The sequence below is a fragment of the Pan paniscus genome, chromosome 8, assembly GCF_029289425.2.
Source record: "Pan paniscus chromosome 8, NHGRI_mPanPan1-v2.0_pri, whole genome shotgun sequence".
Taxonomy (NCBI): domain Eukaryota; kingdom Metazoa; phylum Chordata; class Mammalia; order Primates; family Hominidae; genus Pan; species Pan paniscus.
In genome coordinates this window covers 8,675,770-8,687,984 of record NC_073257.2, presented here as the reverse complement: position 1 = coordinate 8,687,984, position 12,215 = coordinate 8,675,770, and positions in this window count along the sequence as shown.

Below are 12,215 nucleotides of genomic sequence, written 5' to 3'. Positions count from 1 at the left end.
ACAGATAGCCTTGTAGATATTTCCATTTATATTCAGATGGCTGTGTATATATTTCCATGTTTATACAGACAGCGGTGTGGCTATTTCCATGTTTATTGAGACAGCAATGTAGATATTTCCATGCTTATACAGATAGCGATGTACGTATTTCCATGTTTATAGAGATAGCGGTGTACATATTTCCAGGTTTATACAGATACCGTTGGAGATATTTCCTTGTTTATACAGATAGCGGTGTAGATATTTCCATGTTTATTCAGATAGCGGTGAAGTTATTTCCATGTTTATACAGATAGTGGAGTAGGGATTTCCATGTTTATAGAGATAGCCGTGTAGATATTTCCATGTTTACACAGATGGCTGTGTAGATATTTCCATGTGTATACAGATGGCAGCGTAGATATTTCCATGTTTATACAGACGGAGGTGTAGATATTTCCATGTTTATACAGATAGCGGTGGAGATATTTCCATGTTTATACCGATAGCGGTGTAGATGTTTCCATGTTTATACAGATAGAAGTGTAGATATTTCCATGTTTATACAGATAGTGGTGTGGCTATTTCCATGTTTATACAGATAGCGGTGTAGGTATTTCCATGTTTATAGAGATCACTGTGTAGATATTTACATGTTTATACAGATGGCAGTGTAGATATTTTCATGTTTATACAGATAGTGGTGTAGATATTTCCAGGTTTATACAGATGACTGTGTAGTTATTTCCATGTTTATACAGATGGCGGTGACGATATTTCCATGTTTATAGAGACAGTCATGTAGATATTTCCATGTTCATACAGATAGCGGTGTAGACATTTCCATGTTTATAGAGATAGCGGTGTATATATTTCCATATTTATACAGATAGCGGTGTCACTATTTCCAAGTTTATGCAGATAGCGGTGGAGATATTTCCATGTTTATACAGATAGCGTTGGAGATATTTCCATGTTTATAAAGATTGCGGTGTAGATATTTCCATGTTTATACAGATAGCGGTGTACATTTTTCCTTATTTATACAGATGACCGTGCAGTTATTTCCATTTTTATACAGATGGCGGTTTAGATATTGCCATGTTTATACAGATAGCGGTGGAGATATTTCCATGTTTATAGAGACGGCTGTGTAGATATTTACATATTTACACAGATGGCAGTGTAGATATTTCCATGTTTAGACAGATAATGGTTTAGATATTTCCATGTTTATACAGATTGCGGTGTAGGTATTTCCATGTTTATAGAGATAGCGGTGTAGATATTTCCATGTTTATACAGATGGCCGCGTAGATATTTCCATGTTTATACAGATGGCAGTGTAGATATTTCCAAGTTTATACAGATGGAGGTGTAGATTTTTCGATGTTTATACAGATGACTGTGTAGATATTTCCATGTTTTTACAGATGGCTGTGTAGATATTTCCATGTTTATACAGATAGCGGTGTGGATATTTCCATGTTTATACAGACAGAGGTGTAGATATTTCCATGTTTATAGATATGGCTGTGTTGATATTTTCATGTTTATACTGATGGCAGTGTAGATATTTTCATGTTTATACAGATAGTGGTGTAGATATTTCCAGGTTTATACAGATGACTGTGTAGTTATTTCCATGTTAATACAGATGGCGGTGAAGATATTTCCATGTTTATAGACACAGCCATGTAGATATTACCATGTTTATACAGATAGCAGTGTAGACATTTCCATGTTTATTGAGATAGCGGTGTAGATATTTCCATATTTATACAGATAGCGGTGTAACTATTTCCATGTTTATACAGATAGAGGTGGAGATATTTCCGTGTTTATACAGATAGCGGTGGAGATATTTCCATGTTTATAAAGATAGCGGTGTAGACATTGCCATGTTTATACAGATAGCTGTGTGGCTATTTCCATGTTTATACAGATAGCTTTGGAGATATTTCCATGTTTTTACACATGGCGGTGTAGATATGTCCATGTTTATGCTGATGGCGGTGCAGATATTTCCATGTTTATACAGATAGCGGTGTACATATTTCCATGTTTATACAGATGACTGTGTAGTTATTTCCATTTTTATACAGATGGCGGTGTAGATATTTCCATGTTTATACAGATAGCGGTGGGGATATTTCCATGTTTATACAGATGACTGTGTAGATATTTTCATATTTTTACACATGTCGGTGTAGATATTTCCATGTTTATACAGATAGCGGTGTGGCTATTTCCATGTTTATACAGATAGCAGTGTAGATAATTCCATGTTTATAGAGATGGCTGTGTAGATATTTCCATGTTTATACAGATGGCAGTGCAGATATTTCCATGTTTGTACAGACAGTGTTGTAGATATTTCCATTTTTATACAGATGACTGTGTAGTTATTTCCATTTTTATTCAGATAGCGGTGTAGATATTTCCATGTTTTTACAGATAGCGGTGGAGATATTTCCATGTTTATGCAGATAGCGGTGTAGATATTTCCATGTTTATACAGATAGCGGTGTAGACATTTCCATGTTTATAGAGATAGCGGTGTAGATATTTCCATATTTATACAGATAGCGGTGTCACTATTTCCATGTTTATACTGATAGCGGTGGAGATATTTCCATGTTTAGACAGATAATGGTGTAGATATTTCCATGTTTATACAGATTGCGGTGTAGGTATTTCCATGTGTATAGAGATAGCGGTGTAGATATTTCCATGTTTTTACAGATGGCGGTGTAGATATTTCCATGTTTATGCAGATGGCAGTTTAGATATTTCCATATTTGTACAGACATTGGTGTAGATATTTCCATGTTTATACAGATGACTCTGTAGGTATTTCCATGTTTATACAGATGGCGGTGTAGACATTTCCATGTTTATACAGATAGCGGTGTGGCTATTTCCATGTTTATACAGATAGCGGTGCAGATATTTCCATGTATATAGAGATGGCTGTATAGATATTTACATGTTTATACATATGGCAGTGTAGTTATTTCCATGTTTATACAGACAGTGGTGTAGATATTTCCTGGTTTATGCAGATGACTCTGTAGTAATTTCCATGTTTATGCAGATGGCGGTGAAGATATTTCCTTTTTACAGAGACAGCCATGTAGATATTTCCATGTTTATACAGATAGCGGTGTAGACATTTCCTTGTTTATAGATATAGCGGTGTAGATATTTCCATATTTATACAGATAGCGGTGTCACTATTTCCATGTTTATACAGATAGCGGTGGAGATATTCCTTGTTTATACAGATAGCGGTGGAGATATTTCCATGTTTATAGAGATAGCGGTGTAGATATTTCCATGTTTATACAGATAGCTCTGTGGCTATTTCCATGTTTATACAGATATCGTTGGAGATATTTCCATGTTTATACAGATAGCGGTGGAGATATTTCCATGTTTATACAGATAGCGGTGGAGATATTTCCTTGTTTATAGAGATAGCCGTGTATATATTTCCATTTTTATACAGATAGCTGTGTGGCTATTTCCATGTTTATACAGATAGCGGTGTAGATATTTCCATGTTTATAAAGATGGAGGTGTAGATATTTCCATGTTTATACAGATGACTGTTTAGTTATTTCCATGTTTTTACAGATGGCGGTAAAGGTATTTCCATGTTTAAACAGATAGTGGTGTTGCTATTTCCATGTTTATACAGATAGTGGTGTTGATATTTCCATGTTTATAGAGATCGCTGTGTAGATATTTACATGTTTATACAGATGGCAGTGTAGATATTTTCATGTTTATACAGATAGTGGTGTAGATATTTCCAGGTTTTCACAGATGTCTGTGTAGTTATTTCCATGTTTATACAGATGGCGGTGAAGATATTTCCATGTTTATAGAGACAGTCATGTAGATGTTTCCATGTTTATTCAGATAGTGGTTTAGACATTTCCATGTTTATAGAGATACCGGTGTAGATATTTCCATCTTTATACAGATTTCAGTGTAGACATTTCCATGTTTATAGAGATAGCGGTGTAGATATTTCCATATTTATACAGATAGCGGTGTCACTATTTCCATGTTTTCACAAATAGTGGTGTAGATATTTCCATGTTTATACAGATAGCGGTGGAGATATTTCCATGTTTATAGAGATAGCGGTGTAGATATTTCCATGTTTATACAGATAGCTGTGTGGCTATTTCCATGTTTATACAGATAGCGGTGGAGATATTTCCATGTTTATACAGATAGCGGGGGAGATATTTCCATGTTTATAGAGATAGCGGTGTAGATATTTCCATGTTTATACAGATAGCTGTGTGGCTATTTCCATGTTTACACAGATAGCGTTGGAGATATTTCCATGTTTATAGAGATAGCGGTGGAGATATTTCCATGTTTATACAGATAGCGGAGTAGATATTTTCCTTGTTTATACAGATAGTGGGGAAGATATTTCCATGTTTATACAGATAGCGTTGGAGATATTTCCATGTTTACACAGATAGCGGTGGAGATATTTCCATGTTTATACAGATTGCGGTGTGGCTATTTCCATGTTCATAGAGATGGCTGTGTAGATATTTCCATGTTTATACAGATGGCAGTGTAGGTATTTCCATGTTTGTACATACAGTGGTGTAGATATTTCCAGGTTTGTACAGATGACTGTGTAGGTATTTCCATGTTTATACAGATGGCGGTGTAGATATTTCCATGTTTATACAGATAGCTGTGTAGCTATTTCCATGTTTATACAGATAGCGTTGGAGATATTTCCATGTTTATAAATATGGCGGTGCAGATATTTCCATGTTTATGCAGATGGCGGTGCAGATATTTACATCTTTATACACATAGCGGTGTACATATTTCCTTATTTATACAGATGACTGTGTAGTTATTTCTATTTTAATACAGATGGCGGTTTAGTTATTTCCATGTTTATACAGATAACGGTGGAGATATTTCCATGTTTATACAGATGACTGTGTAGATATTTTCATATTTTTACACATGTCGGTGTAGATATTTCCATGTTTATAGAGATGGCTGTGTAGATATTTACATGTTTATACAGATGGCAGTGTAGATATTTTCATTTTTATACAGATAGTGGTGTAGATAATTCCAGGTTTATACAGATGACTGTGTAGGTATTTCCATGTTTATACAGATGGCGGTGTTGATGTTTCCATGTTTATAGAGATAGCCATGTAGTTATTTCCATATTTATACAGATAGCGGTGTCACTATTTCCATGTTTATACAGATAGCGGCGTAGATGTTTCCATGTTTATACTGGTAGCCGTGTAGATATTTCCATGTTTATAGAGAAAGCGGTGGAGATATTTCCATGTTTATAGAGATAGCGGTGTAGATATTTCCATGTTTATACAGATAGCTGTGTGGCTATTTGCATGTTTACACAGATAGCGGTGTGGATATTTCCATGTTTATAGAGATGGCTCTGTAGATATTTACTTATTTATACAGATGGCAGTGTAGATATTTCCATTTTTAGACAGATAATGCTGTAGATATTTCCATGCTTATACAGATTGCGGTGTAGGTATTTCCATGTTTATACAGATGGCTGTGTAGTTATTTCCATGTTTATACAGATGGCAGTGTAGGTATTTCCATGTTTATACAGAAGGAGGTGTAGATATTTCCATGTTTATACACATGACTGTGTAGATATTTCCATGTTTTTACAGATGGCGGTGTAGATATTTCCATGTTTATACAGATAGCGGTGTGGCTATTTACATGTTTATACAGATATCGGTGTAGATATTTCCATGTTTATAGAGATGGCTGTGTAGATATTTACAAGTTTATACAGATGGCAGTGTAGATATTTTCATGTTTATACAGATAGTGGTGTAGATATTTCCAGGTTTATACAGATAGCAGTGGAGATATTTCCATGTTCATACAGATAGCGGTGGAGATATTTCCATGTTTATAGAGACAGCCATGTAGATATTTCCATGTTTATACAGATAGCGGTGTAGACATTTCCATGTTTATACAGATAGCGGTGTCACTATTTCCATATATATACAGATAGCGGTGTCACTATTTCCATGTTTATACAGATAGCGGTGGAGATATTTCCATGTTTATACACATAGCGGTGGAGGTATTATCATGTTTATAGAGATGGCGGTGTAGATATTTCCATGTTTATACAGATAGCTGTGTGGCTATTTCCATGTTTATACAGATAGCATTGGAGATATTTCCATGTTTACACAGATAGCGGTGGAGATATTTCCATGTTTATACTGATAGCGGAGTAGATATTTCCATGTTTATACAGATAGCGGGGTAGATATTTCCATGTTTATACAGATCGTGGTTTAGATATTTCCATGTTTATACAGATGACTGTGTAGGTATTTACGTGTTTATACAGATGGTGGTGTAGATATTTCCATGTTTAATGTGATAGCCATGTAGATATTTCCATGTTTATACAGATAGCGGTGTAGACATTTCCAGGTTTATAGAGATAGCGGTGAAAATATTTCCATATTTGTACAGAAAGCGGTGTAGCTATTTCCATGTTTACACAGATAGCGGAGTATATACTTCCATGTTTATGCAGATAGCGGGGTAGATATTTCCAGGTTTATACAGATGACTGTGTAGTTAATTCCATATTTATTCAGATGGCTGTGAAGACATTTCCATGTTTATAGAGACAGCCATGTAGATATTTCCATGTATATACAGATAGCGGTGTAGACATTTCCATGTTTATAGAGATAGCGGTGTAGATATTTCCATATTTATACAGATAGCAGTGTCACTCTTTCCAAGTTTATACAGATAGCGGTGGAGGTATTTCCATGTTCATACAGATAGCGGTGGAGATATTTCCATGTTTATAGAGATAGCGGTGTAAATATTTCCATGTATATACAGATAGTGGTGTAGATATTTCCAGGTTTATTCAGATAGCGGTGGAGATATTTCCATGTTTATGCACATAGCAGTGGAGATATTTCCATGTTTATAGAGATAGCGGTGTAGATATTTCCATGTTTATACAGATAGCTGTGTGGCTATTTCCATGTTTATACAGATAGCGTTGGAGATATTTCCATGTTTATACAGATAGCGGTGGAGATATTTCCATGTTTATACAGATAGCGGTGGAGATATTTCCATGTTTATAGAGATAGCGGTGGAGAAATTTCCATGTTTATACAGATAGCTGTGTGGCTATTTCCATGTTTATACAGATAGCGTTGGGGGTATTTCCATGTTTACACAGATAACGGTGGAGATATTTCCATGTTTATACAGATAGTGGAGTAGATATTTCCATGTTTATACAGATAGCGGGGTAGATATTTCCTTGTTTATACAGATAGCGTTGGAGATATTTCCATGTTTACACAGATAGCGGTGGAGATATTTCCATGTTTATACAGATAGCGTTGTGGCTATTTCCATGTTCATAGAGATGGCTGTGTGGATATTTCCATGTTTATACAGATGTCGGTGTAGATATTTCCATGTTTATGCAGATGGCGGTTCAGATATTTCCTTGTTTATACTGATAGCGGTGTACATATTTGCTTATTTATACAGATGACTGTGTAGTTATTTCCATTTTTATACAGATGGCGGTGTAGATATTTCCATGTTTATACAGATAGCGGTGGACATATTTCCATGTTTATACAGATGACTGTGTAGATATTTTCATATTTTTACACATGTCGGTGTAGATATTTCCATGTTTATACAGATAGCGGTGTGGCTATTTCCATGTTTATACAGATAGCAGTGTAGATATTTCCATGTTTATAGAGATGGCTGTGTAGATATTTCCATGTTTATACAGATGGCAGTGTAGATATTTCCATGTTTGTACCGACAGTGGTGTAGATATTTCCATGTTTATACAGATGACTGTGTAGTTATTTCCATGTTTATACAGATGGCGGTGTAGACATTTCCATGTTTATACAGATAGCGGTGTGGCTATTTCCATGTTTATACAGATATCGTTGTAGATATTTCCATTTTTATAGAGATGGCTGTGTAGATATTTACACGTTTATACAGATAGCGTTGTAGCTATTTCCATTTTTATAGAGATGGCTGTGTAGATATTTACACGTTTATACAGATGGCAGTGTAGTTATTTCCATGTTTATACAGATAGTTGTGTAGATATTTCGAGGTTTATACAGATGACTGTGTAGGTATTTCCATGTTTATACTGATGGCGGTGTAGATGTTTCCATGTATATAGAGATAGCCATGTAGATATTTCCATGATTATACAGATAGCGGTGTAGACATTTCCATGTTTATGGAGATAGCGGTGTAGATCTTTCCATATTTATACAGATAGCGGTGTCACTATTTCCATGTTTATACAGATAGCGTTGTAGATATTTCCATGTTTATACAGATAGCGGTGGAGATATTTCCATGTTTATACAGATAGCGGTGGAGATTTTTCCATGTTTATACAGATAGCTGTGTGGCTATTTACATATTTATACAGATGGCAGTGTAGATATTTCCATGTTTAGACAGATAATGGTGTAGATATTTCCATGTTTATACAGTTAGCGGTGTGCCTATTTCCATGTTTATACAGATAGCGGTGTAGATATTTCCATGTTTATACAGGTAGCGGTGTAGTTATTTCCATGTTTATACAGATCGTGTTGTAGATAATTCCATCTTTCCACAGATGGCAGTGTAGACATTTCCATGTTTATACAGATGACTGTGTAGTTGTTTCCATCTTTATGCAGATGGCGGTGAAGATATTTCCACGGTTATAGAGACAGCCATGTAGATATTTCCATGTTTACACAGATAGCGGTGTAGACATTTCCATGTTTATCGAGATAGCGGTGTAGATATTTCCATCTTTATACAGTTTGCAGTGTAGGTATTTCCATGTTTATAGAGATAGCGGTATAGATATTTCCATGTTTATACAGATGACTGTGTAGCTATTTCCATGTTTTTACAGATGGCGGTGTAGGTATTTCCATGTTTATACAGATAGCGGTGTGGATATTTCCATGTTTATACAGATATCGGTGTAGATATTTCCATGTTTATAGAGATGGCTGTGTAGATATTTACAAGTTTATACAGATGGCAGTGTAGATATTTTCATGTTTATTGAGACAGCGGTGTAGATATTTCCATGTTTATACAGATAGCGGTGTAGACATTTCCATGTTTATAGAGATAGTGGTGTAGATATTTCCATGTGTATAGAGATGGCGGTGAAGTTATTTCCATGTTTATTCAGATAGTGGTTTAGATGTTACCATGTTTATACAGATAGCGGTGGAGATATGTCCATGTTTATACAGATGGCGGTGTAGATATTTCCATGTTTATACAGAGGGCGGTGTTGATATTTCCAAATTTATACAGATAGCGGTGTATATATTTCCTTTTTTATACAGATAGCGGTGTAGATATGTCGATGTTTATACAGATAGCGGTGTAGGTATTTCCATGTTTGTAGAGATAGCGGTGCAGATATTTCCATGTTTCTACAGATGGCTGCGTAGATATTTCGATGTGTATACAGATGGCAGTGTAGATATTTCCATGTTTATACAGATGGAGGTGTAGATATTTCTCTGTTCATACTGATGAATTTGTAGGTATTTCCATGTTTATACAGATGGTGGTTTAGATATTTCCATGTTTATAGAGACAGCGGTGTAAATATTTCCATGTTTATGGAGATAGCGGTGTAGACATTTCCATGTTTATAGAGATAGCGGTGTAAATACTTCCATACTTATACAGATAGTGGTGTAGATATTTCTATGTTTATACAGATAGCGGTGTAGATACTTCCATGTTTATACAGATATCAGTGTAGATATCTCCTTGTTTATACAGGTAGCGGTGTAGTTATTTCCATGTTTATACAGATCGTGGTGTAGATAATTCCATTTTTCCACAGATGGCAGTGTAGACATTTCCATGTTTATACAGATGGCGGTGCAGTTATTTCCATGTTTATACAGATAGCGGTGTAGGTATTTCCATGATTTTGCAGATGGCGGTGTAGATATTTCCATGTTTATAGAGATGTCGGTGTAGATATTTCTATGTTTATAGAGATAGCGGTGTAGATATTTCCATGTGTATAGAGATGGCGGTGTAGGTATTTCCATGTTTATAGAGATAGTGCTGTAGATACTTTCTGTTTTATAGATATAGCGGTGTAGAGATTTCCATGTTTATAGACATTGCGTTGTTGTTATTTCCATGTTTATACAGATAGTGGTGGAGATGTTTCCATGTTTATACAGTAGCGGTGAGATATGTCCATGTTTATACAGATGGCGGTGTAGATATTGCCATGTTTATACAGAGGGCGGTGTAGATATTTCCAAATTTATACAGATAGCGGTGTATATATTTCGTTTTTTATACAGATATCAGTGTTGGTAGTTCCATGTTTATACAGACAGCGGTGAAGATAGTTTGGTGTTCATATAGCTCGCGGTATACATATTTCCATCTTTATACAGATGGCAATGTAGATACTTCCAAGTTTGTACAGATAGCGGTGTATATATTTGCATGTTTATACAGATGGCGGTGTAGATACTTCCATGTTTATGGAGATGGCGGTGTAGATATTTTCATGTTCATAGAGATGGCGGTGTAGATATTTCCATGTTTATAGAGAGGGTGGTGTAGATATATCCATCTTTGTACAGATAGCGCTGCGGTTATTTCCATGTTTATAGAGAAAACGGGGTAGATATTTCCATGTTTATACAGATGGCTGGGTAGGTATTTCCATGTGTATGCAGATGGTGCTGCAGATATTTCCATGTTTATACAGATGGTGGAGTAAATATTTCCATGTTTATAGGGATAGCGGTGTAGATATTTCCATGTTTATGCAGATACCGAAGTAGATATTTCCGTGTTTATATAGATAGATGTGTTGATATTTCCATATATATACAGGCAGCAGTGTAGATATTTCCATGTTTATACAGATGGCGGTGCAGATATTTCCATGTTTATACAGATGGCGGTTTAGATATTTCCATGTTTATAAAGGTAGCGGTGTAGATATTTCCAGGTTTACACAGATAGCGGTGTACATAATTCCATGTTTACCGAGATAGCGGTGTAGATATTTCCATCTTTGCAAAGATTACGTTGTAGATATTTCCAACTTTACAAAGATAGCGGTGTAGATATTTCCAAAGTTACACAGATAGCTGTGTAGATATTGCCATGTTTACACAGATAGCGTTGTAGAGATTTCCATGTTTATACACATAGCAGTGTAGATATTTGCATCTTTACACAGATAGCTGTGTAAATATTTCCATGTTTATACAGATATTGGAGGAGACATTTCCATATTTATAGAGATAGTGATGTAGTTATTTCCATGTTTATACAGATAGCGGTGTTGTTATTTCCATGTTTATAGAGATAGAGGTGAAGATATTTCCATGTATATACAGATGGCTCTGTAGATATTTCCATGTGTACACAGATGGCAGTGTAGATATTGCCATGTTTATACAGATGGTGGTGTATATATTTCCATGTTTAAAGAAATTGTGGTGTAGATATTTCTATGTTTATAGAGATAGCGGTGTACATATTTCCACGTTTATAGAGATAGCGGTGTAGATATTTCCATGTTAATACAGATGCCTGTGCAGATATTTCCATGTCTATACAGAAGTCAGTGTAGATATTTCCATGATTATAGAGATGGTGGTGTAGATATTTCATGTTTATACTGATGACAGTGTAGATATTTCCATGTTTATACAGACGGCGGTGTAGATATTTCCATGTTTATATAGATTGCCATGTAGATATTTCCATGTTTATACAAATAGCGGTATAGATATTTCAATGTTTTTAGAGATAGCGGTGTAGATGTTTCCATATTTATACAGATAGCGGTGTAGATATTTCCATGTTTACAGAGATGGCGGTGTAGATATTTCCATGTGTATACAGATAGCAGTGTAGATATTTCCATGTTTATAATGATAGCGGTGAAGACATTTCCATGTTTACACAGATAGCGGTGTAGATATTTCCATCTTTGCCCAGATTGCGGTGTAGCTATTTCCATCTTTACAGAGATAGCAGGGTGGATATTTCCATGTTTACACAGATAGCTGTGTACATATTTCCATGTTTACACAGATAGTAGAGTAGATATTTCCATG